The following is a 25,101-nucleotide window of genomic DNA, read 5'->3' on the forward strand; positions in this document are numbered from 1 at the left end:
AGTTACATGAGGACGAAGCGAGTTGCATTTAACTCTTGCAGAAAGCTCAGGATTTCCTCAGGCGTCAACCATCAACTTGCCAGAATCATTTTGATTTGTTTGCACGACAAAACTACCAAATTACCAGAATAATTCTCACAAAAAAAATGCCCCCAAATTCGCCCCTGCACTGGAATTATCATTCAATAGCCATCGCACGCTGCGCGCACAGAAATCGCACACACACACACCAGCCAACCCCTGCGCTCGGCGGAATGACTCCGACGTGTCCTGACTCGGCGACTTGTTGACTTTTCGCTTCTGAAATTCAACCTCGCATCGCATCGCGCTACACTTGACTTTCCATGCATCTCGCGGCGGCGTGGTTGTGTGAGTGCGCGCGCACGGGCGTTGCTGCCTGTTCCGTTGCCCGGCCGCAGTCCTCCCATCCAAGCTTCTCCTCCTTTTCTCCTGCGCACCCGACCGAGCCCGAAGCAGTTGCACGGTCCGACGGTTCGCCGAGTGGACTCGGATCCGGCTCTTCCCCTGAGCCTAATGAGCGTGTGTCAAAGGGCGGGGGTAAGAATGGGATGGAAAAAAGACGAGAGGAAGGTCCACTTAAGCCTTTGCCGTCGCTGCACTCGCCGTGTACTTGTGCGCGGGAGAGTGTGTGTGGAATTAACCCTTGCCGCCTGCGAGAAGGGCTTGCGACTTGATCGCTGTGGGCGCAACCGAGCAATCAGGCGCGAGCGAAGGACACTCGACCCGTTGGTTCCGCACCCGTGGCGAGGGCAGTGCGCCCTCCCCTGCCGTCCCGTGCGTCATTCGAGGCAATCTCGTGACGCGCCAGGCGGCCTAGATTTCCCGCGAGACGGAAAAGGAGAGAACCTTCGCTGCCGATCGCGAATCCACTGAGCGGACTCGGCATTGCGCTAGTGTTGGTGTGCGACCGCATTTCACGTTCCGTCCGCTGGCGGCGAACGGACTCGACCGTGTACGTGTGCGGCCGCAACCCACGAGCGACGACGCTGGCTCAGGTTTATCCCTGCCGTCCGGGGTTCAGTTTTGAGTTTGCCACTGGAGCGGTAACAGGGCTCGAAAGCGGTCGAGGGTCATCCGGAGTCCTTCCCAGTAGTAAACGTTCCAATAGAGAAGTTCCTTGTGCCGCAGTTGGTGCTGCGCCGTCCGCCGCAATCGCATTTTCCCATTTCACGAGAATTGTTTGCCGCGCAGTTTCGCGGCATTGAGTGCGGAGGCAACGAGTATCGGCTGCAAGTCGCTTGTCAACAAAGTGCACGCCGCAGACGCTCTGTGTCGATTGTTGTGCCGCCGCCAGTGGTTGGCCGCTCGAGTGTCACAATTTGATTTTTGCTGGACGCTGCGCGTTTCCGTTCGAGCCATCGAGTCCCGCGGAACTCACCGCCCTCCGCGTCCGGGAAGTGTGTCGATCGCTGGGTCAGCTTTCCCCCGAGTGACTGTTTACGAATTCCGAACTCCAGCGGGGCAGGAAAGTGGAAGCCGCGCGGGGAGGAAGTCGTTGCGAAATTAGTGCACGCTCGCCGCACTCAGGATATGATGTCATGACGCGAGCTCTAGCCGCGATCGGGACAGTGAATCACGACCAATCGCCCAAAGGAGCTTAGCGCCCCGCTCGCCGCGCAGCACGGTCGATCGCGTGTCGCAACCCTTTCGCCCAACCCTAGCTTGACGCAATGCTGACGTGTAGTCCATGAACCGCAACCTCCCACCAGCAACAGGAGTCGCCCTCGAGTGCCGTCCCGTCCCTCGCCGAAGGAAGTGACCTCGATCCATCCCCGTCTGAACAGTCGCACACGGAAACGAATCGTGGAAAGTTTGTGTACCTGCGGAACGCGAGCGACGAGGGGTTTTCCTTGCCAGCAATTTAGTCGTCCCTCGCGGTTAACTGCGCGGAGAGAGAGAGCCTTGAGTGGAAGGCGAGTGTCACCCATCCCCACCCCGGCAGCAGCCAGTCCGGTGCCGCGATCGGTCTTCGTCGCCGACCACAGCTGAGTTGCGTTTCACAAAAGGATTAAGTCGGTCGTGCTCTCCGCGATCCGTGCCGTCCCTGTGCTGTGGTGTCTCAGTGAATGCGAGTCGCGATCATTCCACCCCCGGACGTGTGCCAAGCTCCTTCGGCCTCTATCAGCCTGTGCTCGGGATTGCACCCTCAGTATTCGGGCAAACACTTGTTGAACAGTTCGCAGCGGAGCAGTGAGAACAAGAAGTGAAAACAGTGCACCCGGAAGTGAAGTGAACTTTATTGGATTCCCAATTTGAGTGGCGCATCCGCCCTGGTTCGAGTAAGCCGACAAGGAGATGTCCTCGAACATCGTCCTGTGCCAGAGGATTGTCAAAGGTACGTAGTTCCAAATACTTTGTGGCAGCAGTGTGCCTTGTGTTTCCCCCGACGCGATCAGCGCCTTGGTTGGGCCCCGAGCTTTCAGCGGAGAAGTGGAAGCTCCCCCATCCCCATCGCCAGTGAATTATGTCATCTCGCCGTAATGTGTTTCTCGTGTGCTCTTCCTTCTCTCTCGTGCACGCGGCTCTCCCCGTTCTTAGATAAACGTCGGGTTCCCTTGGCGGTTGTTCTTTTTTCACCGTTGGGGGAAGAAATAGGGTCTCGGCTGTGGAGGGTTGCCAGATTTTGTCGCCTCCGTGGAGCCTGGAAACGTGGCGTCTTTCTAGGGCGGTGTCAAGAGTCACGAAGTGAGTTAGCACCGGATCAGGGGGGACGCGCGGTGACAGTGGTTGTGTGTCAGAATTTCGGGGATAAGATGGGGGTCTGCCTGTCAAAATTCTCGTAGATGAGAGGGTAATGAACTCTTGGAGCTTAGAACTGTATGGCGAATGGGGTCATCGCGGTGTCGTCGAGCTGAATTTATGGTGCTAACAGTTATCTGCGCTAAGAGGGAAAGACGTCATCCGCGGATCCAATTGGCCGCGAGTTCTTGTACGATATGGCAGGCGGTGCTAGGTGAAAGCGGCCGAAAGCAATGTAGGCCTAAGTCAACGGACGCAGGTAGAGCGTTCAGGTGAAATGGTGCTACGGGCGATCTTGGGGTTTCTTTGAACTGAATCTGGGTGAAAAGAATCAGCCACCGAAGCTGTTGGAATTTAGCGCTGGGAGGCCATTTGAATATCACAGTCCACCCCTTATTGGTTGCTTCGGGATCACCCCTATTGTCATCACCCCGATGTTGGTACTTTCACTGGTTGCTCGATGCCAAACGCAGTGGAGGCTCTGAGATCTAAAGGCCTGAATTTGTCTATTTCTTTCTGAGGTTTGAAGTCATGAATTTGCCTATTTCAACTCCCAGGAAAGCAGCGAAAAATGCGTGAGTTTGTACGTCATTAGGGGTTCAAAAACGGGGAATAAAGCCCACATTGGTGTTATAGAAACTGCGAAAAATGATTATTTTCAAAAACATTTTGTCTCGGGGGAAAATGACCAGACACGAACTAAACCCTCTGAGAGGGGTTCATGTCCCTCAGATGTCTTCTTTTAGTTGAGACTCCTTGAGGGGGACTGTCAAAAATTTTCCATGATAGACGACTGAATTTGAGTCCTGAGTATCTTTATAGAATTGATTGTGACATTTTCCCTCAAAAAATGTTCCAAGGACCATAGGCAAAGTAAAGGATTCTATTGATAAAAGAAGGGAAATACAAACGGGATCAGATCTTCCTAAAATAAGGCAGATATCCTTCAAAATCTGTAGTTTTATGCACAACACTATATCAGCCCCGTCAAGGTAAAAAAAATATACGATTCACTCCGAATAACTCACTTTGAATATATTGGGTTGGAGAGACAGGGTCTGCCTCGTCTTCTTTTTCTATCATAGATATTGCTCTTATAGACTTTCCGGGATGGATCATCCTCATCAACAGGCGAAAGCTTTCGACACTGTAAATCACAAGATACTTCTATCCAAACTCTCGTCCCTAAACGTTCTCATACCACTTGTTTTATGGCTTGCCTCTCTTACCTTTCCAACCGATCCTGCCGCGTCTCTTTTGACGACTGTACTTCCCGCTTCTTCTCCCCCTCTTCTGGCGTCCCACAGGGATCTATTGTGGGTCCTTTGTTATTTTTATTTTTTATTAACGACCTTCCTCCCCTCCTTATTTGTCTTTGCTCTATGCAGACGACCTTAAGTTGTTTTCCGCTATATCGTCGCCTATGGACTGTGTTTCCCTTCAATTTAACTTAGAAACTCTGGTTTGTTGGTGCTCGACTAATGGTTTAGCGCTAAACGTCAGAAAGTGTCACTCTATGTGCTAGTCCCTAAAATCCTCACCCACTTCTTTCTCCTACTCTCTTAACGAACATTCCTTATCCTGCTTAAATTTCACTCAAGACCTCGGAGTCACTTTCGACAATAACCTCCGGCAATGGGTGTCAACATTGCCTCGATGTCATCAATCGAGCAGCAAAATTGTTAGTTATAGTTCGCTCCTCCTCTGATTTTGACTCCATCCAACCCTCCTTAGCTCTCTTCAATTCTCTCGTGAAGAATACCCTCGAGTATTGCTCCGTGATCTAGTCACCCTGCCGTAACTGTGTCTTGCCCGTTCACCCGTTCCCTCTTCTTTAAGAAAAGCTTTTCTCGTGTAGATTACCTCTCCCGCCTCCGCTTTCTGAACCTTCCCTTCCTACAACAGCGTAGATCCTATCTGGATCTATGCACATTCTTTAAACTTTCCTTGGGTCTGAATGGACTGCTCCGCCGCTGACGAGATCTCCTGCCGTCCTGCGCAGACATTTTCAACGTGCCCTTCGCGGAGCTCGAAGTCTACTTCCATTCCCCGATTCCTAGGCTTTGCCGAAATTTTAATGCTGAACAGCTTGGTCCTTTTAACTTCCCTACTTTAAGTAGTTTTAAACGTAGGATAAGTTTTTTTGCTTTCTCCTCCTCCTGAGGACAATGATTAATTGGAATTTACTTTGTTTGTTATCCGTTGAATTAAATTAAATAAATAAACTGCGCAACAACCTGTATCCGGTCTACGCCTGCCTTAATAAGGAACTCCAGACATCCCGGTTTTGCGTGAAGGTCTACCAATTTGATATCCTTAAAAGCTGTCTGGCGTCCAGTCCTACGCCATCATTCCATCTCAGGCAGGGTCTGCCTCGTCTTTCCTCTTCTACCATAGATATTGCCCTTATAGACTTTCCGAGGTTTATCATCCCCATCCAGACGGTCATGGTATCGCTCACAGATTTCGTCGTTATGTAGGCTGCGGAATCGTCCATCCTCATGTAGGAGGCCAAAAATTCTTCGGAGGATTCGTCTCTCGAACGCAGCCAAGAATACGCAGTTTTTCTTGCTAAGAAGTCTCCGAGGAATACATGAGGACTGGCAAAATCATTGACTTCCAGAGTAAGAGCTTTGACCCTATGGTGAGCCGTTTTTGTAAACTGAAATAGGCTCTGTCAACAAGCAACAATCGTACGCGGATTTCATCGTCATAGCTGTTATCGGTTGTGATTTTCGACCCTAGACAGGGGAAGTTATCAACGGTCTCAAAATTGTAGTCTCCTATCTTCATTGTTTTCGTTTGATAAGTGCGATTTGGTGTTGTTGGTTTTTTCGGTTTTTAGTGCTGACGTTGCCACCATTTATTTCATCTTGCCTTCATTGATGTACAGCCCAAGATCTCTCTTTTCAATTCAAAATGCTTTGCTTTGGTCTTTTTCACTGAGTTTTAATTTTCATTCTGTTGTGATCGCCCCCACGCTTTCAAAATAGATCCAAATACGTAATGGCTCAGGAAACGTGGAATAAAGCCCACACAAACTGTCCACAAGATTTTCCTTTAATAAAACCCAGCTTTGGATGCTATTTGTCCTGTCAGATCACGCTCTTTCCAGATTTCACTTTAGGTGAATCAGTTTTCATGATTCAGTTTCGAGTACGGGAATTGGCTGAAATAAGGGTCTTTCATGCGCTTATAATGCACAACCTCCAATTCAAATCCTTGTTAGAGGGCACTAAATTAGACCTATAAAAAGATCAAGGAGTAAAAACGAAACAAAATCTGTTGACAGGGCTCATTCCTAAAAGTCGTTGGCCTTGGGATATCGGACAAACTTAGTGTTGCAACTTCTGGTCTGTCAGAACTTATCAAAAAACAGCATTCTCCAATAGTTTGCTTTCCTTTCTTCAATAAAACGTGAATTGATTCAAATTGCCAGACGGTCGTCTCTCTTTATTTTTTTTTTGTTTGTTAAATTTTGAAAAGAGTAATCACAGCGCCTTGAGAGTCTAGGATGGAATTGTTACCCGACGAAATTACTTCTCGCTAAGCTATGACTGACAACAGCTTCCTCTTCATATTTCGGCTTCATGTGTATCCAGGAATCAACCCTAGCACTTTGATTGGCTTTATCTTCGAATTGGCTGCTCCTCATGAGCTTCAGCTCCTTAGGAATTCGTGCTTCATCAAAGTAAGTCGTTCAGCTTAACTCTTTTCAGTCGTTTCGAATGACTTTTGATATCTGTCAATTTTTGGATTTCATTAATCTCATGGAAGCGTCAGCGGTGATTATGCTTAATTGGATACTCTTTAATGACTACTATCTGTGGTTAGAGCACAAAACTGTCGTACAGAAGATCTCGGTTAAAATCTCATTGGTTTCACGATTTGACGTCGGATATCAGTCGATTCAACTCCTGAGTCAAATCAGGGTAATAATCTCGGGCGAGCGCAATGCTGATCACTTTGCCTCCTATAGGATACTGTAATCCTTTAGTGTACCGTTACGGTCTTGAATGAATTGCTTTAACACACTTCAAGGCTCTGATCCAATTGGTTTGTCGCGCCAATGGTTATTATTATTATTTTGAATACACCAGGGAGGGTCTACAATGCTTCTTAACACATTGTTTTGAAGAGTTTGAAGAACTGTCAAACTAGTTCGTTTGACACAGCCTCAAAGCCATATGGTCTCCAGGGCAAATTAATAATTTGTCTTCAATAATGAGCTAGGAATTCTCTCCAACAATCAGTACACCTGTCCTTACTTTTTTAGAGTGTGTCTTTCCCAGCTGAGTTTAGCATCAAATGTCATACCCGAATATTTGACTTTATTCATCTGCGGCGCGCATGCTATTCGTTGATGACACCTTTGGCTTAATTTGCTCTTTTGTTGGTGGAGTTTCTTTTAGTGTGATTTTCCACGCCTTAGTCTATTCTATAGTGTAGTCAATGCCTTTTGTTAACTTCTTTGTTACTCCAAATTCTTCTCCAGAATGAAGGTGTCATTCGCGATTGTCGCTATTTTAGCTTCGTCACTGGTAGGTACGTCATCCACATAGAAATAGTATTGGATCCAAAACACTGGTTTGCAGAATACCAGCTACCATTTTGTTGAATTCAGAGTAGGTCCCTTCAAATTTCACTCTTAATAGTCGCTCAGACTACTACTAAGGCTTTAGAATCTCGACGAATTCTTCTGGGAGCATATTCACCCCTGAAGAAGGGAGCAAATTTTTCCCGAAATGTCGATATATGCTGCATAAAAAATACTTCTAGCGACGGAGACGGTGTTGAGTGTTCATTTCTTCCGAGAGGTTCCTATGCAATTTATGCAGAATACCTTTATATTACACCTTACTGAACACCTGAGCGATATCGAGAAAACTGGCTTAACATATTTGCTTTTTTTCCTTTCAATTTCCAATCAGATTCGTGATCCTGTGATCCTGCTGGACTGTAGACTGATTTTCACGGAAAACAAATTGGTGGTATAAGATTTTCAGCAAGAATGACTTGCTTAAGTCTCTTCAGAAGTAGGCCCTTCAGTCTGCAGTTGGGAGAAGCAATATTGCCTAATGCGATACGGTTTTAATTGGTTCCAATTTTGTTTAAGGATTTAGGGGTCCTAAAAGTCCATATCCGCTTGACGTCGGACCGGCCCAAATTGGAAGCAGCTTATTTCCCCCTTTTTTGGTTTACGGACCCTTCATTTAGGGCTTTGCACCCAAACTTCAAAAAATATTAGGCGAAGACGGCTTCACGGTTTCTTACCAGGACAGAGACAAATCATCAGACCCTTTTTTGGTCCACGAACCCTTCATTTAGGGCTTAGCACACTTCAAAAAATATTAGGCGAAGACAGCTTCACGGGGCAGAGACAAATCGTCAAACGCGGCCTCACTTCTGTCCTGGGAACAGCGTGACCTTTATATAATTCGTAGGACATGACATGGCTGCGAATTATATATGGTAAGAAACCGTAAAGCCGTCTTCGCCTAATATTTTTTATTATTCGATCATAACTTTTACCACATTGTTGAGGAACCTAAAATACGAAAAAACCTTTTCTGGCCATGCTTTCAATATTCTTTTGAAATTTCCCTCGAATGTGTAAAAATCAGTGACATCAAATGTTTTTGCCACGTTAATCGGCCAAACCCATCAATAATTTTGCCTCGATCTCCGCGATCTTCCTTAAGGGAAGTGAGTAGCAAAAATTGAAGGTAAAAATCAAATGTTTTCTATTAGCTTAAAAAATTCTTGAGACTGTCCTGAATCTAATGATATGTCTAAAAATTCAAATCCAATAACTAGAAGTATTTTTATAAAATTATTGAAGTTAATTGGTATGACCTGTGAGTTAGCAGACCATGGTCCGAGTGTTGGCCCTGAGGTAGAAGGCCCAGGTGTTGGTTCAGGGGTAGAAGGTCGAGGTATCTCTTTCTGCCGTTCTTGAGGTCTTCTACACCTAAACACTCTTTCCTTTTTTGGAAAACATGGGTGCTTTGGGGCATCGCGCAAAACTAGTAATAAATGACGCGAAATGAAGGTAACACAAGTTGATCTGCGGTTCACAATGCTTCTCCAGGCTTCACCATGTCAAATTTTCGTATAGAATCGATGTCAATCGTCCACCGTCCACTCTAAAGGGGTAGAATAGAGTTGAAACTACAACTGTAGTGTGAAAAATCGATAAGAAAGCTGGGAAATATGAATCGCGATATTTTTTTTCTGGAAGGGACAAATATACGAGGTGATTTCCCATTGCCCCATTGCTACCCACTCCCCTTAATCAACTTAGAATTATAATGGAATGAACAATTGGATTTGCTAACCGTCATCAACGTAGTTTTGATATTACTTCAATGTTCTCAACTCCTTTTTTCTAGTTGAGCCTTTAAGGGTGCCCTGACATTCTTTTGAATATGATTCCAGCCGCAATTATGTTTGCTATTATTCAGTTAAGGGTAAAGTCAGACAGAAAACCACATGCTGGATGCTTCAGGTATGAAAAATTTTATGTTGTGAATATATGATTATCTAAAAAAGGGGAAAAATTAACCCCCCGCCCCTATCTAAGAACGAATCACTTCCTAGAACGCTTAACCTCGAATTCAACTATTATAGATAGAGTACGTTATTGACAATTTCCTGATTCGTCTAATAAGTGAATTTCGCTGAAATGGAGTCTTGAGGGACCGTCTACCAATTTACAAGTAGTAGAAATACTCATTAAATTTTGGGTCTTTCGAAAAGCTATTTTGTTTTTTTTTTCTTCAGTGAAAATGAAAGATATGATTACCACACAATGTATAAATTTTCAATCAGATCAAATATTCTCCATTTTGATCTGACACCTTCATCGTTGTGGCAGTATCATGGTTCTACCCTCAAAAATTCGTTGATCCTTGGTGGTAAGAAGCTGATCCAAGTCTTTTTTGGCATCCTAAATCAAAAGATTGTTTTTTATTAAAAAGAATTTGCAAGGGTTGATCTGGAAAGTATGGTGTATATAGCAATGTATTCCATGCAAACTGTAAAAGCGTCTGGTCAGTTAACAAATGAATGTTAGATCTTGTATCGGCTTAGCGGAACACGATATCTTCCTCTATCAATCAATTTTGTCATCAATTTTTGTAGATATCCAGATATGGCTATCTAGTTGGGCATGAAAAGCTATAATTAACTAGTAAGACTCGGTTTTAGCGCTTTCCGCTTCACTCCGAATTCTAAAAAAAGCTTGATGTGCTTCTTTTTGAAAAGTTATGCCTATTCGCGCGGTATACTGAGCCACCCTTAAGGTTTCAGGCCAAATGCTGGACGCTAAAACTCAAATGACTAGTTCTCCATGAAAGTTTCGAATCGATATTGTAGAAATGTGTGTTCTAGGCATGTCTTCTTCTTTTTCTTCAGCTTTTGTCCCGTTCACAAGCGGGGTCGGCTCGTCCTGATCGGTTTCGCCATTTGGTTCTATCAAATGCCTGATCTGGATGCCATTTCGAGGCTTTTAAATCCCCATCCAGCTTGGGACCAGCATACTATGTTAATAGCATGGTGGAGTTGAGTGTTCTAGGCATGTCAGGTTCGGAACATTATGTTCTTGGTATCTAGTTGATAGGAAACCCCGATTCCCACATACAAACTAAAAGAGTAAATAATTCTCAGTTCTGATATGTGGGCCGCCCACTGTTAACATGAAGTCTCCATTCTCAAGGTATGTGAGGAATAACTTATCGATTCCTGATATATGGTATGAAGAAAGCTACTTGGCAGAGTCTTCACAAATGTATGTTGTTATAAACCGCTCACTTCGCAGTAATACTCACTCAAAATATTATTTTGATTGCCCAGCGTTTATGTATTGGACCCATCTGATCATTGCTCATCTAAGGGATCAATCTTGTCAAGAAATCCGATGTTGGGTATTTGACATTTCGTTACTCTTTGAATTATCGTGAGCTGGTGATGCGCGGTCGTATACATGATTCATGTTTCCGAACCATAATTTAGGACTCATAAAGCAGTGAAGTTGGACACTTTTTGACTTTGCTCTTGATGAATACATTCCTGGTTTCCTGAACCTCTAACGACTGTTGCTGACTCCGAAACCTAAATACACACTTTAACCGATAGAATCAACTGGGTCGCATACTAGGTTAATGACGGCATCTCTGAAGCTTGCGTTCTCTTTGTTCGGCTTCGGAGTTATAACCAATGGGGATGATATCGTCCACAAAACGAACACGGTTTTGACACGAACAGTCAATTTGTATACCGTATTCATCGCAGTGCATCCAGACCAACAGTGGCGAGTTTTGGGGAAGAAATGAACTGGGATGAACTCCTCTCTTGGCTGGAATATACAGCGGACGGTAAAAGAGTTGATTTACAATAGAGCGGCCAGTGTTTTATGCCATACGGATATATGATACATAACTTCTTATTGATGTCGCATCTTTTTGACTTCGCTGAAACTATGATTTACTGCGTTTCCCATAATTGCTTTTAATTTGTTGTAGAAGAACTGCCATTTGCAATTTGTCAACCTTAGCTTCCATGCTCGGGACTTCCTACAACTTAAATAAATACCCGATCCCTGTCTTATTATCCTCTCTCTACTTACACCTTGAATGCTCCTGGGGTTATTATAATAGATGGGTATTGACACCAATGGCTGATACATTCCGGACCAGGAACTAACGACTTACTTATCTAAAAACCTCCTCGGTGACAGTTACATATAAGTGAGTATCATAGCGTTGCTGGATGGTATATTTTAAGCATAGCGTAATGAGTTCCGGAAGACGAGGCAGACCCTGCCTGAGATAGAGCCATGGCTTTGGCCAGGACGCCAGACAGCTTTTAGGGATATCGAATAGGTGGACTTCGGCACAAAACCGGGATGTCTGGAGTTCCTTATTAAGACAGGCCTCTCTTCTCAGTCAATAGCTTTAAATTTAAATTTAACATTTCTTTTGAACATAATACTGACTGCGGTCGGTTTCTTTAAGCAACGAAATGTTAAACCTTCATTACAATCAATAATACAATTCTCACGTGTGACACACTCGACCATTAACAGCAAATTTTCCATTTTCGGATGACACTTAAAACTTTTTGTAATGAATAAACCTTTTGTGTCTGCTAAATGCGAAACTTTCCAAAATTTATTTGCGTAAAATCAATTCAGCTAATGTCAGGCTGTAATATAAATAAATGCTCATATGTAAATGCGTTTTTGACGTATTGAATCTATTTATAATTTGCAGTTAATACGTCACAAATTAGAAACTGACAAATGGGAAATACCCTGAAAATATATCTTGGACTTTCGTGAATGGTTACCTTCGTAGACTGTCTCGCAAGAAATCATTTTTTGGTCACCTCAAACACTATTTGTTTTGAAACTGCTCTTTCCAACCTTTCTCCAGTCGTTCTGTCTCCCATTCAGTTGCCTTTCACTCGAAACCTATTCCGTCTAATTTGGAAGTTCGATTCAGGCAGCAAGCCCGGGAGAGTTAATAATTAATAAGTCATACTTTGTGACCAGAAATTTAGAGCATTATTCTATTCCCTTCTCTTTTTCCATTCCTACATTGCTTCCCCGAAACACTTATGTGTCCATCAAAAGTCAGCCATTTGTAAGACACATATTGTTCTGTGAAATTGCTCTCCAGCGAATACAGAGGGTTTCTGACCGGTTTGACCTACGCCCTTTTTATGAATCTCGTTTTTCACACAGTCCAACAGAAAAGATGATAAGGGATGGGTTTCATGCCATAAACGACGCATGTGTTCAGAAAAGATGAAGGGGATGAAAACTGTCAATGAGTGGTCCAATGAAGGATTCGCAAATTTTTCCATGGCGTCTCACAGCAGGTTACAAGGGAAAACATCAACGGGGTGCGTTCATTTGAGATAACTAAGGCGGTTCTTGGTATTTAGATTTTTATGTCCTAGAAATTGCTGCTCGCTTTGTCAGTTGATATTGAAATCGAAGTGAACTCGGTATTATTTGGCATGAATTTGATTCCCCAATCCTAAGAAATGAGGCTCGCGCATGCAGCACAAATTTGGATATTCGCAATTTTTCTAGGTTCCACGTGCCGGCACTGGATCATCGATATTGCTTGCTATCCTCATTTCCATCTTGGAATTGATATCGTCTTTGGGCGAAGAGCTGTGCCTGTTGCTTGAGGGCTCCGGGGTCCGTAAGTTTGTTGGCTGGGGTATTGTTGTTGCCGCTCGCTTCCATGCCCTCTTTGTCCGTTGGCTTTAATGGGCATTCCATTTTCCTGCTTTTTTTTATTTTCTTCTCACATTCCCAACCTGCCTGTGCTGTTGCCTCCATTCACACGAAACGTAGATCTTACGTATTTCGTACGGTACTTGGAGGAGTCATTCACCTCAGCAACGTTGGTAGCGCAAGAAAAGCTTTTTTCCCAAAGATAGTGGCGGACGTACCACCGATGTTTCCTCAGGCAGATAAAATTACGGCTTTCTTCTCGCTGTGAGGTGATTGAAAGCAGCTGGATAATGCAGAATTGTCCGATGGGTTTCTTCTGGGTGAGCCCATGCGCGGCATAGGATGTTCATTTGAGCCGGTCGCTGATCGGATGGAGCCTGCGATTTCCCAAAAGCCTTCAAAATTCAGGTGGAAGCAGATTAAAAGATCTCCGAAATACATAAGTGGGCTAAGCTCTTTCACAATATCTTTCCCAAATGCGATGAGAAGAAGCTTAGCACCTATCGCAGGTAAGCTCCAAAGATTTTCGGTGGTACCTCGACCAAATCAGAGTTCCAATCACGTAATAAACTAGATCTTTGGCTCAGCTGGAGTGATGCGCAAGTGAGATTGCTCGCACTCTCAGATACTCGCTCGCCACCGCTACGATCGTTGTATCATCATCGCAATGGCGGTGATCTTCATCAGCATAAAATTCAATGGATAGACAGACGAGTCAACAATGATAGGCAACAAGTGTGTGCTGCATGCATGTCTGTTCGACAGAGCATAACACTTGCGCGACGCTACTAGACGGAGGTCACTGACCAAATTATGTTGATGTCGTGCTTTCTTATCGTCATTGCGTTGTGGTGCGTTCAGTGATATCTTTTTATATCCACAATTCAAATACTTTTTTATATCTCAGCGGCCCAGAAACTTTTCCGATACTCTAATTGCTGATATACTGGCATATTCGGTCGTAAGATATTTATGATAAAATGAAGATTTCCACTGAAAATCCCCACCACCTACGAAATAAGATGAAACGTTACTGAAGCAACTCAGTACTTTGACTCATTAGAAGCAAATGGCAAAGGTTATCGGTTATCGGCTACTCCTCCTCAAGAAGCTATGGCCCCTTAAAATGGACTGTTTTTTATATCACCATGGTTTTAATGTTTAATCCTACCTCATGAAGGAGAAAGGATCAGGAGGATATATAGAAGAAATAGGAACCTATCTCTTTCTAATCCCGTTGAAGGATTATGGCTCCCTCTATCTCTTGTTTCTCCCGGGAGTGAGCCTGGCAAATGAAACCTTACCATGATGACACCAAAAGACCCCACCATCATACCTTGTTAAGCGGAGTTGATCGTCGAGTTTCTTCAATGGGATTTGATAAGGACGATCTCCCGCTTCTCCCTTCATACTCTCCTTTTGTCCTGAACTGATTGAATTTAAAGTTGAACCCTCTCCTTTTGACATGAAAATAGCCCCAATCTAGGGCGCCATAACTTTGTAAAAGGGGATAACCGTCGGAATTTTTTAACGGGATAAGAAACTTTACCATGATGATATAAAAAACCGCTTCGATAGGCATGAAGGTCCTGGAGGTTTAACGTGAGTACCTGCCGTGTAGGCATAATCCGGACACAGATTAATTTGTAGACCACAAACAGAGCTCCGCCACGACTGGCGCAGCGGTTCTGATTTATACTGAGTGCAGGCTCAGCATTCATATCAGTGGATGTAAGGCCTATCTAACACCTCTACCGCAACTGGGGAGTACGGCACTCGAGTTGTATAGCACAACTCCATACTTGAGCACCAAAGAGTTCTGCCGCAATGTAGACATAACCACAACCACCATGAAACTCCCACAAGGAGGTCAACCGCAAATAACCGGGCCGAGAGCACATCCCTGTAGCATATGCTCTCAGAGGGCCATGGTACCAGATAACCTCCGGTGAGGCTTCGTTGCAGGAGCAACTTCAGATGAGTCCCTTGCAGACTCGAGTCTGTTCGCTCTCCTCAAGTATGTGGGGACGGCACTCCCCAACGGATCACTTCGATGGGCAGTCACTTTTTCAAGAGATGCGGCTGCCACAAGTTTTCATCATTCCTAGTTTCCTTTTGATTGAACAATTTGGTGAAAAAACAAGTACCGTATTTCGGAAACCAACTGTTCCCCTCTTTGGTGTTGTCACTAGAAGGGAGCAGTTGGTTCCCGAAGATATTTATTTTTTTCATCAAACTTTTCAACTAATAAAGGAGCTAGTCCTTTCAAACCGTTTAATTTTATTTAAACCTTGACTAACAAACCACATCCTAACTCAAACTATGAACAATAAGTAATTGAATGTTACACGAGTAGCGTCCATCTCCTGCTTCAGTCCAGATATTTGGTGCCTTTCCGAATTGTTGTAAATCTTTGCGTATCTAACTATAAACAATATTAGCAAGCGTAATAACTATTTTTTGCTTTGTGGAAGTTCATACTCACTTCGTAAAATATCTGTTACGAAGTCTGCCTGCAGGATTTTCAAAGGTGGTTGATTTGCCATTGATTCTGCTTGTCTTTACGCTGCTATAAATGGTGTGGAATCTTATTAGCCAATTGTGGGCATTTAAATTTCCGGTTTTCTTCATTAGTGCAATAGACGGAATTAGCACTGAAATTTCACTATACGCCTTCTCCTGCACACTACGAACTGTCTTCAAAGACATCAACCGACTGAATTCTGCTCCCATATTATGGTCTGTTGAGTTTATGGTAGCAAAAATGGTGCACCACAGCAATAATTGGGTTCCTCGGAGCGGCTTCGGATACCTACCTACCTACCCTACACCTCCTCCGATTATCATCATCTGGGTCTTCCATTTAAAAAATTTCATCAATTTTTTACTGCCTTCGCCCAGCTTCGGCAACCCCGTCGGGCATTCGTTGTATATGACCAGTCTATCAGCTGGATCATCATCGAAATTACACAATTCATCGTTGTATCAAACTTTCGACCTAGTTTCATCCTTTATCGGTCTAAAAATCTGAAGTAGAATTTCACATTCAAATATATTAATAGACTATTCTGACGCCTGTATCAAATTCTGTACATTAGCCCAGGCGTTCATCTTCGTCAGCTTTTGTCCCGTTCAGCAGCGAGGTCGGTTCGTCTTGATCGGTTGTGTCATTTTGCTCTCTCAAAGGCCTGATCTGGACGCAGTCGCACGGCTTTCAAGTCACCATCCAGCGTATCAAGCCACCGTTATTTCAGCCGACATTTTGGTTGTTTGCCATCGACTTCGATGTTCAGACAAATTTTGGCTCTCGCAATTTTTCTCCGATCGGTGCAACCCATTTCGATCACGGAAATCTTCATTTCGGATGTGATCATGCCATGTTACGTCATTACGCTGAGGCATCATTCATTGTTTTTTTATAGTCGGTCAACACTCAAAACTATAGAAACCGACAGAGCGGACCACACTGCGGTAAATTTTGGATTTGGACGTGTTGGAGTCGAAGAACCCCAAAAGTTGAAGGAAAAGTGCGATCCAATGTTCAAATTGTCGGGAATCCTTTTATGAAAAGTTAGTGTTGCCTGCCAACATTTGCATTACTCTGTTATCACAGATAACAGGCTGTCCTAAAGATAAAGACGGCAAACAGCCATGGAGTACAACAATTGTAGGCAAGCCCATGCAAGCAACTACAGAGGGTTGGTTGTCCCTTAAAACAATAGATGAACCCCCAGAGAGGCTCATATACTAACACTTCAACTTGGTCACATAATTCTTATGAGTGTTATAACAAAGTTGGTTGAGTGTCAGACTTTTGATCCCGTTGTCTCGGGTTTGAATCCCGGTTCATTATAGGTGTTTGTATTACCTCCCGGCTTAACATCATCCTATAGGTTTCTATATCAATTCATCACCCGACCCAAGTCTTCCACGCAGAACATGTTACAGGAGCCAATCAGAAACCAAAATCAATTCATGTAGATTTTGTTGGCGAGAAAATGTATAGTTTAAAAATCTGTCACTGGAGTGATAACGGTATATTCTAAGTAATAGAATGGACATACAGTGGTTTCTGGGGCGGATTATTTCGAAAAATTATCCCTCGCCCAGAAGTAGCAAATTTGACGATATGGAACACGCCAGCAGAAAATCTCGGGGAAGTACCATCATCCTTAATTAAGCAGCGCATAAAACACTATCCTGTTAGCAAGTTTAGCTGCAATAATTTGCTGCCCTCCTCACAAAAGCAGCTGCTCATTCATCACCTTCGATTATTGCAGCATCACCGGAAAAATTACAGATAATGATTTCAAAAATTCCATAGTTGCTGACCAAGAAAAGGCCACAGGGATGCAAATGGCAAAAACTCGGTCACTTCGAATTATCCTTTCAAAAACGGAACTTTAGTACTAAGAAAACTCTGCAGAAAGAAAAGAAAGAGGCATGGGCGGGTATATATTAAACTTAACCTGGAAGTATCACGATTCACTTCAAAGGACAACAAAGAAAACGAAAAAATCAAAAAATTTGGAGTCTTGAATAGGTCTTCCCATCGCCCATCAGCATTCATGATCCATTGGAAGTGTATTTCCTTCCGACGGTTCCATCACCATTTTCATTGACTTCATTTACCAAGCCCTAAGTAGCATCTCCGCGTCGTGGTTTTTTGCAGGTAACTCAACAATTTCAGGGCAAATTTCTCCCTCTCCTATGATCTTCGAAAATCAATTTCTCTATGATCTTCGAGAATCAAGTTCTCCGTTGTCGGTGGTTAATACCACGTCTTTTTGACGTCTTCAAACGTCTAACGAGGGGCAAGCCAGCGATTTCATGTCAATTCTCCCGAATGCAACAGGTAGCTGGTGCAAAAATCGATTTGCATCTTGAGAACGTTACTCTGACCCTAGCTTAATGGGATTTACTGTTTATCTTTAGTCGTATAATAGTTTCTGATCTTTGTTCAAGTATATAAATCGTTTACTCCTTACTCTTTCGAGAAATGGATGCTCCATTCATCAATGCCATGCAAATGATAAGCCTACAGCAGCGGGAAGCACAAAGATGTACACAAGCATCCATGACCATCGGGATTCGAACCCATCGTAATGAAAATGAGCGGCTGGCGATCAGCCAACTCAGCTATCGCGCGGAGCTGATTAATCCCTTTCTTTACAGTTCATTTTCCCACAAACCACTAATAATATGAGCCATTGATTAATTCTTATTATTCATTCTACTGAAAAGTCAGCCCTTAGGCCTTTGACGCTGGCTCAGATGCCTCTTATCAATTAAATCTTGCGGAAACCATTTGCAACTAATTAAAAATACTTGACTGATGAATACAATGACCTGACAATTTGCTAACGAGGTGAATGCTCCTATCCTGAGGGCAGCGAAAGGAATCCAATCGGCTTACCCAGGCGATTGAGGAGCGACACGGAAGAAGTCGCTTTTCCTCTTTGCTTGATCTCTTTTTCGTAATCAGTGCATTGCACTAACAGGATAGATTGCTCGCGTTGCACATTACGAACATGCTAGCAGGGTGTAGAGTGCCTAGAGAACTTTTGTCCATCACGGATGGATGCATTTTCTTGCATATCTTATGAATGTAACAAGCCAAGAAAATTAAAATCTTCATGCCCAGTTCGTTTTGCTTCCTTCGATTTACTCCTTGTAGGCTTCTTTCTCGCTATCCGTAGCTGTCCGTATGTGGTGCAGGTCGTTTATGTAAATATTATTTCAAACGTGGTGGACTACATATTTCCGTTCTGGGAAAATCCTCTGGCTTTATAGGATTATTGGGTAGAAGGAAGGCAGGCAACAGCCTATGAACAACTACATAATGCAAAAGGGAAGCAATGTGAGCAACAACAAAAGTACCTTGGCCTCATCGGTACTCCTCTTTGAGTGCACACATCGACGCAAACATCCAGCCAGCCGGCCATCCATAGCGTGGAGCCTATGTAATTCAAATGTTCGGACTTGTCTATTAGCTTCCCTGTTACAACATAACAGCATACTTTCAACTCATATATGAACATATAATTGAATTAGGAGCCCTTTAAACTGAAGGGAAGTAGAGGGGCGAACTGAACCGGTGAACTAGGTAAATCCTTCCCAAGCTCGATAGCTGGAAACTGTCTATTGGAGCTAGTGGACATCAACTATAAAAAGGCTGAAGGGAAAAAGCGATATTTGAAATAATAAAAATAAACGAGAGCTTAACAATAGCATTCAGCCTTGGAAACGGCAGAAAATGGATATGAATATTGAATGAATGGATTTGTGACTGTTCATGCGAGTAAAATACATAATTTGAGGCCACTAAAACGAAATCAATGTTTGGAGAGCGAAATGTAGAGTAGCAACGGGATATGAAGTGTGAACTATGGGTGAGAAGTTTTGACCTAGGCTGCCAGTGATAATTCAATTAAAAATAACTTTAGAGTATGGAAGTACCTGATTGTTCCCTGGTTTTAAAGAGCCTTTTTAGGATTCTGGAGTATACAGTATCCTCATAACGTTCGTACAGAACTCCTCTCTCCGATTGGAGGTCAAATTATCCTGTTATAAACAGTTAATTCGACCTCTCATCTCTTCTGGTTTTGTCGTTTAGTGCGACCTTTCATCGCACCAAATGGAACGCCTTAGAACAAGAGAGAGGAGATTCTTTCACAAAGTCCTGGATCTCGACCACCCTCTAAATAACCAAGACATCTATGACGCGGTGAAAACCATCCGCATAAACGTCTTCCTAATAAAACTCCTTTCCCAAGCGCAAACCCAGCCCAACGAGCTAGTTCGTCGGTGCGTGCCAGACCGACCTGCCCCGGCCACTAATTTCACACGATCACACCAACTCCCAGGACCTCTCCCTCTCAGCGTTCTTCGTCTGCGATAAGGGAGAGATTGGCTTCGCATTGTATATATTCGCCATCTGATCTGGCAAGGTGTCAATGGGCATCATTCCAGAAATGACGAATGCTGCATCATCTAAGACAGTCTTGAAGGCAGTGCATACCCTCAGGGCTGTCCTCCTGTAGACTGCACCCAGTTTGTTAGTGTTAACTGACATCCGCAACGCCTCCCTCCAAACTAGGGCCGCATAGAGCATGATTGAGGACAGCGCCCTGGCTATAGACAACCTAGAGGTATGCCGTGCCCTCCCACGTTCGGCTTCATCTTTCCTAGGGCCATACTAGCAGTTGATTTGTCGCAAAATACTGCACGTGTTGCTCATAGCTGAGCTTCCTGTCTACTACCGCCCCCAAGTAGTTGATGGCAGACTTGGAAGTAAGGCTTGGCGTAAATTCTCTTCCGGTGCTTGGTGATGAGGACCGCTTTTGTTTTTTCCTCCGTGTCAGACTAGAGCTCTCTAGCCAACTTTTAACAGCACTGATTACCTCGCCTGAGTATAACTCAGCATCTTCGAAATGCTTTGCGACAACAACCAGCGCTATGTCGTCAGCGTAACCCAAGACTGTGGCTTCCCTCGGAAGGGGAAAATTTAGTACATCGTTGTACATGATGTTCCACAGTAGTGGGCTCAATACGGAGCCCTGGGGGACAACGTACTCCTAGGGTCCGTCATCGGTGTCATACCAGAGCCTCCTTTCAGTTAAATAACTATCGACTATAGCAGCGAGAGTGGCGGGAATACCAACCTTCGCTGGGGATTTGCATATTAGATTCCAATTGACCGAATTGAATGCATTTTTCACATCCAGAGTTACTAGCACGCAATATTTACTAGTACTACCCTTTCCGTGAATTGCATCTTCGGCCAAGTCAGTAACCGATTTGATGGCATCAAGAGTTGATCTGACTTTACGGAACCCATACTGCCGATCTGAAAGGCCGCTTTGGCTCTCAACAACCGGGAGTAATCTATTGTAGATTATCCGCTTTAACATTTTCCCCACACTGTCCAAAAGAGATATGGATCTGTATGAGGATGGTTCACCTGGAGGTTTATCAGGCTTAGGCAGAAATACCAACTTCTACCGCTGGAAACATCCCCTCGGACATGCACGCTTCGAACAACTCAACAAACATGTCCGATCTGGATTTCACGGCAAGCTTAAGGGCCTTATTCGGTACTTCGTCCGGGCCCGGCGCTTTATTGTCTCCTACTCTACCGAGGATATCCAACAGCTCGTCTTTGGCGGAATTGCCGTGGTTGGAATGTGTCAGTGTCCTCTTGCTGAGGGAGTAATCCTTGGATGATTTTCAGCAAGAGGGTGGAACACGTGATCTACAGAGTTGAACGGCCTCTGAAGGCACTCCCCCACGAGTTTATGTCCGCTTCTGAGCTCTGCTCTGCATTTCCTCTTGCTTTGCTGGATAGCGAGCTTGAGGGTTTTGCGGGCCTTAGGCGCTCTTTTTTTGCCCCTGATCCATTCTACCTACCGCCCTCTGAATCACTCTTCTGGCTTGATGGGAGGTTGATCGAAGACCGGTCAGTTCACCATTCCACCAGTAGTTTGGTCTTCTACTGAGGAATGAGCACCTCCTAGGCATGGACGCGTCACATGCTTTGGCGATGCATTGGGCCACATGGACGGCTATTTCAGCAGAGGCGCCTGCTTTATCAGGTTGATCTAACCACACCTCTATGAAGGTCTGCTCATCCAAAGTTTTTGCAGACCAGCCAAAAAATCTTTCTTGGTTTCGGGCATGATGGATCTTTGCCCTGTGGAGATTGCTGTGGGTGTAGCGTTCGCTGAGGCCAGCAGGACATACCACGCGCCAGCGCAGGGATAACAAAGGTCAGGTCTACAACCGTACCTGACGCCCCTTTCTGAAAAGTGTTCACAGCACCTTCGTTAGCCAAAACTATGTCCATCTGCGCAAAAGCTAATAAAGTGCGCTCCCTGGCATTTGATTCTCTGCTACCCCACTCAAGGGCCCGAGCGTTGAAATCACCAGCAATCACCTTTGGACTTATTATTCTTATCATTGGATTATCAAGCATTACCTCGAATTTAGACAGTGCTAGACTTGGTGGGGCCTAGCAGCTGTATACATATACACCACTTATTTTTGCCCATACAAAGCCACTGGCTGCCTAACGTACAGTACATTGTATGGCCTGTCGACCGCAAACCCATATCGCCGCTCCACCAGTCGGAATCTATACGGTTCATTTATGACGGCAATTTCCATCGCAGATTCGAACGTGGTTTGCTCAAGTAAATCCTCAGTGCCCCACCAATGATTCAGGTTTATTTGAATAAACCTCATTTTCTCATTGCATTCGCGAAGTGCCCAAACATGAGGCATTTAAAGCCCCTCTTTAGTGAAGTCTGTCTGTCTGTCTGTCATACGTACTTTTCTCAGAAACGGCCATACCGATTGGCACGAAATTTGGTGAGAAGGTGGGAACTGTGAACGTCCAGACATGCAATGAGTGATATCCTTCTACGTTGAGATTTAGGGGGGAGGGGCATACATGTAAAAGGGAGGTGTAAACATTTTTTCACTGAATACAGTCATGTTGGGTATCAAATGAAAGGTCTCGATTAGTACTTTTCGAAGCCGGTCTTAATTTTGAGATTTGTTTGAAATTCGGGGAGTGGTAGGGGTTGAAACTGATGGTTTCTTTAACGGATCCATTCTTAGAAACTACCCAATCGCCTCTGTTTGGTGTTCAGGTCTCAAAATACTCTCCATATCGATATCTGGGGGCTATGAAGTAATTATTTTTTTTCACGGGCGGAATCATGAAGCCGCCCCTACACGACATTCAGGCCTCAAAATACCCTGTTTGTTTCAGCAATTCTTACGAGAGTTTATCTTAATATTAAATTAATGATTTACAGTCACAGCATACATGAAAGTATCAAAGAACTGCTGAAAATGCTAAGATGATGTGATCGGAGCACATTTCCATTCAACATAACATTTTCCAATCTTAGTCAAATAATATTCCTAGCATTGATAAGAATCGTATTATTCAAAACGCTTATCAGTTCCTCAAGACGTGTCTATCATTGACACGCTCCACTTTTCTAAGCATTGCTGAATATCAAGGATATGTGATCCCAAAATATTGGTAGTATGGCCGGAATTTCTTAATCAACCGAAATTTCTATACAAAAAAACTAATAGTGGTGTGCACACATCTAATATACGCCTCGAATTTAGTACACAGGCCAAAAGGCATTAAGTTGCTATCAATACACTCGAAAGAGAAGCAAAAAAAAAGATCCATTTCGTGAATGTTTCCTTATAATGCCCAGAACGCACACATCATTCTTGAGATTGTTGATTAAAGGCATTATAAAGATAATCAAAATCATTTAAACTTGTGTGCTACGACTTGACTTTATCTTATCGCTATAAAAACGGAATACGACTCCTTGTCGTTGGTTACCCATCACTTGGACTCGGCGGGAAATCCATGGTAAGCGAGCGAAGAGTACTTTTTCCATGAACTCGGCATTATTAGTGGATATTTTGTAGATAGGGAGGGATATGTTCACGTGATATATCTTTGAAAGAATGCGCTTGGATATATTGTGGGATTGTCAAATGAGAACTCCAGCTTCTTAGGAGATGGCTTTTATTATGGTTTGACTCCCCCTTCTACCCTTGAACTTAGGTGTGGACATCGAGTGGATTATCACTTCCTGCTGACGTGGTCACCAATTCCTTAGCCAGGCAGCAGTAGAGGAAGCAGTCATAAGATAAACTTGAAAGTGCTTACTAAACTAAAACCAACCCACATACACAGAAATCCCCACATAGTCATACTTCCCCGAAAAACTATGTCGATCACCCTTCTCCCATTTTCCTTATCGTCCTACATACTAAGAAACGGAGACTGTGAGCCCGTGTGCAAAGCAAGATAACGCGAATTGCGTTCTTCCTTGTTCTTGCCCACAAGCAGAAAATACAGCGTACAACGATCGAGGAAACACCCCTGTGTTGGGACCTGGCATGACGATCACGCCGCACACTCCCCGCGGGGCGGTGATAATGGAATCCACTATCAGTAGCGCTCATCGCGCTGCTCCTTAATCCGAATTCCATATTTCAGTGGTATCGCACCGCTTGCGACACAATTCCCCAAAGCTGTGAAAAACTACAGAAAAGATTGTTACGAGTCCGCCGATCATGTCGCCACAAAGAAAGCTTCTCTAGGGGGAGAATGCATCGTTCTCCTTGCGATGTGTTGGGGCCTCGGGGGGAATTCTTATCTCTGTGGTTGTATTATTTCAATTCGGAACCAGGCCACAGCCTGTTGCCTTGTTATCGTCTTGGGCGCTTGGTAACGTACTATTTGTGCCGAAAGAGAGTTAGATCGATTACGGGTTATAGCGAATTTCTGGGTTCCCATAATGGCAACCTAAGATGATAAGAATCTGCTTGACGAAGTGATCGTATGGAGTTTAATTTAGATTTAGATCTGAGGAACGATTGACTGATTTACACTCAAGGGATCTGTCCAAGGGACTAATTAATTGATTAATTGAAGCCACACAATCCCACTTTTGATCTCCACATTGAAGAAGATCCTATCGTTATCTACCAGATACATTGCCCTCTTTCTGCCACAAACTGTATAGAATTCTCCCATTTTACAGCGCTCCATTACCGAAGCAAAAGCGTTTTCAGCTTGATGACTACGTGCCTGTGCCCGTCGACTGTTAAGGAATTCTCGTTTCGGATCGTATCGTGCTTAGATCTCCGGTTCAGACGAGATTGTCCGAAGAGTGATGGGACTTCGCTCCATCCGCACTTCAGCATGATCAGCCACAAACCGCCCCAAGTTGTTATCAGTGGGGTTGCCAGTGAATTTCTAAAAATAACGTCCAATTTTATGTTTCCCATTATATCGTTAGTTCTAGGTTGATTATGGACAAACGCCTTTTTTTGTATCCGTGGTATAGAAACAGAACGGGGATGGAAAAACATGCTCTCGTCGTCATGACACGATCTTTCCTAGAAGGAATCTAAAATTACGCTTGTGTGTAAGATGCCTAATGAAACGCAGCAGGAAGAAGGAAACAGCATTTCTTGTGTTGTCATGTCTTTCACGCGGGGAAAGTATTTTGGGGATGTAACATGTGCCAATTTTCAGTCGATGT

At 44.1% G+C, this 25,101-nt stretch overlaps 1 protein-coding gene across 3 annotated transcripts in view; it reads left to right on the forward strand.

Moving 5' to 3' along the window:
- Positions 1-361: 361 nt before the first annotated feature.
- LOC119660257 (protein tramtrack, beta isoform) overlaps positions 362-25,101 on the forward strand; it is a 75,215-nt gene continuing 50,475 nt past the window's right edge. For 2 of the 3 annotated variants that reach the window (XM_038068714.1, XM_038068715.1), the window contains exon 1: positions 372-2,356. The gene's annotated coding sequence lies outside the window, so the exon portion shown is untranslated. Of the gene's footprint in view, positions 2,357-25,101 lie in introns of all 3 variants that reach the window. The other variant, XM_038068711.1, reaches the window with a different exon arrangement.

Source organism: Hermetia illucens, chromosome 6 (assembly GCF_905115235.1).
Source record: "Hermetia illucens chromosome 6, iHerIll2.2.curated.20191125, whole genome shotgun sequence".
Taxonomy (NCBI): Eukaryota; Metazoa; Arthropoda; class Insecta; order Diptera; family Stratiomyidae; genus Hermetia; species Hermetia illucens.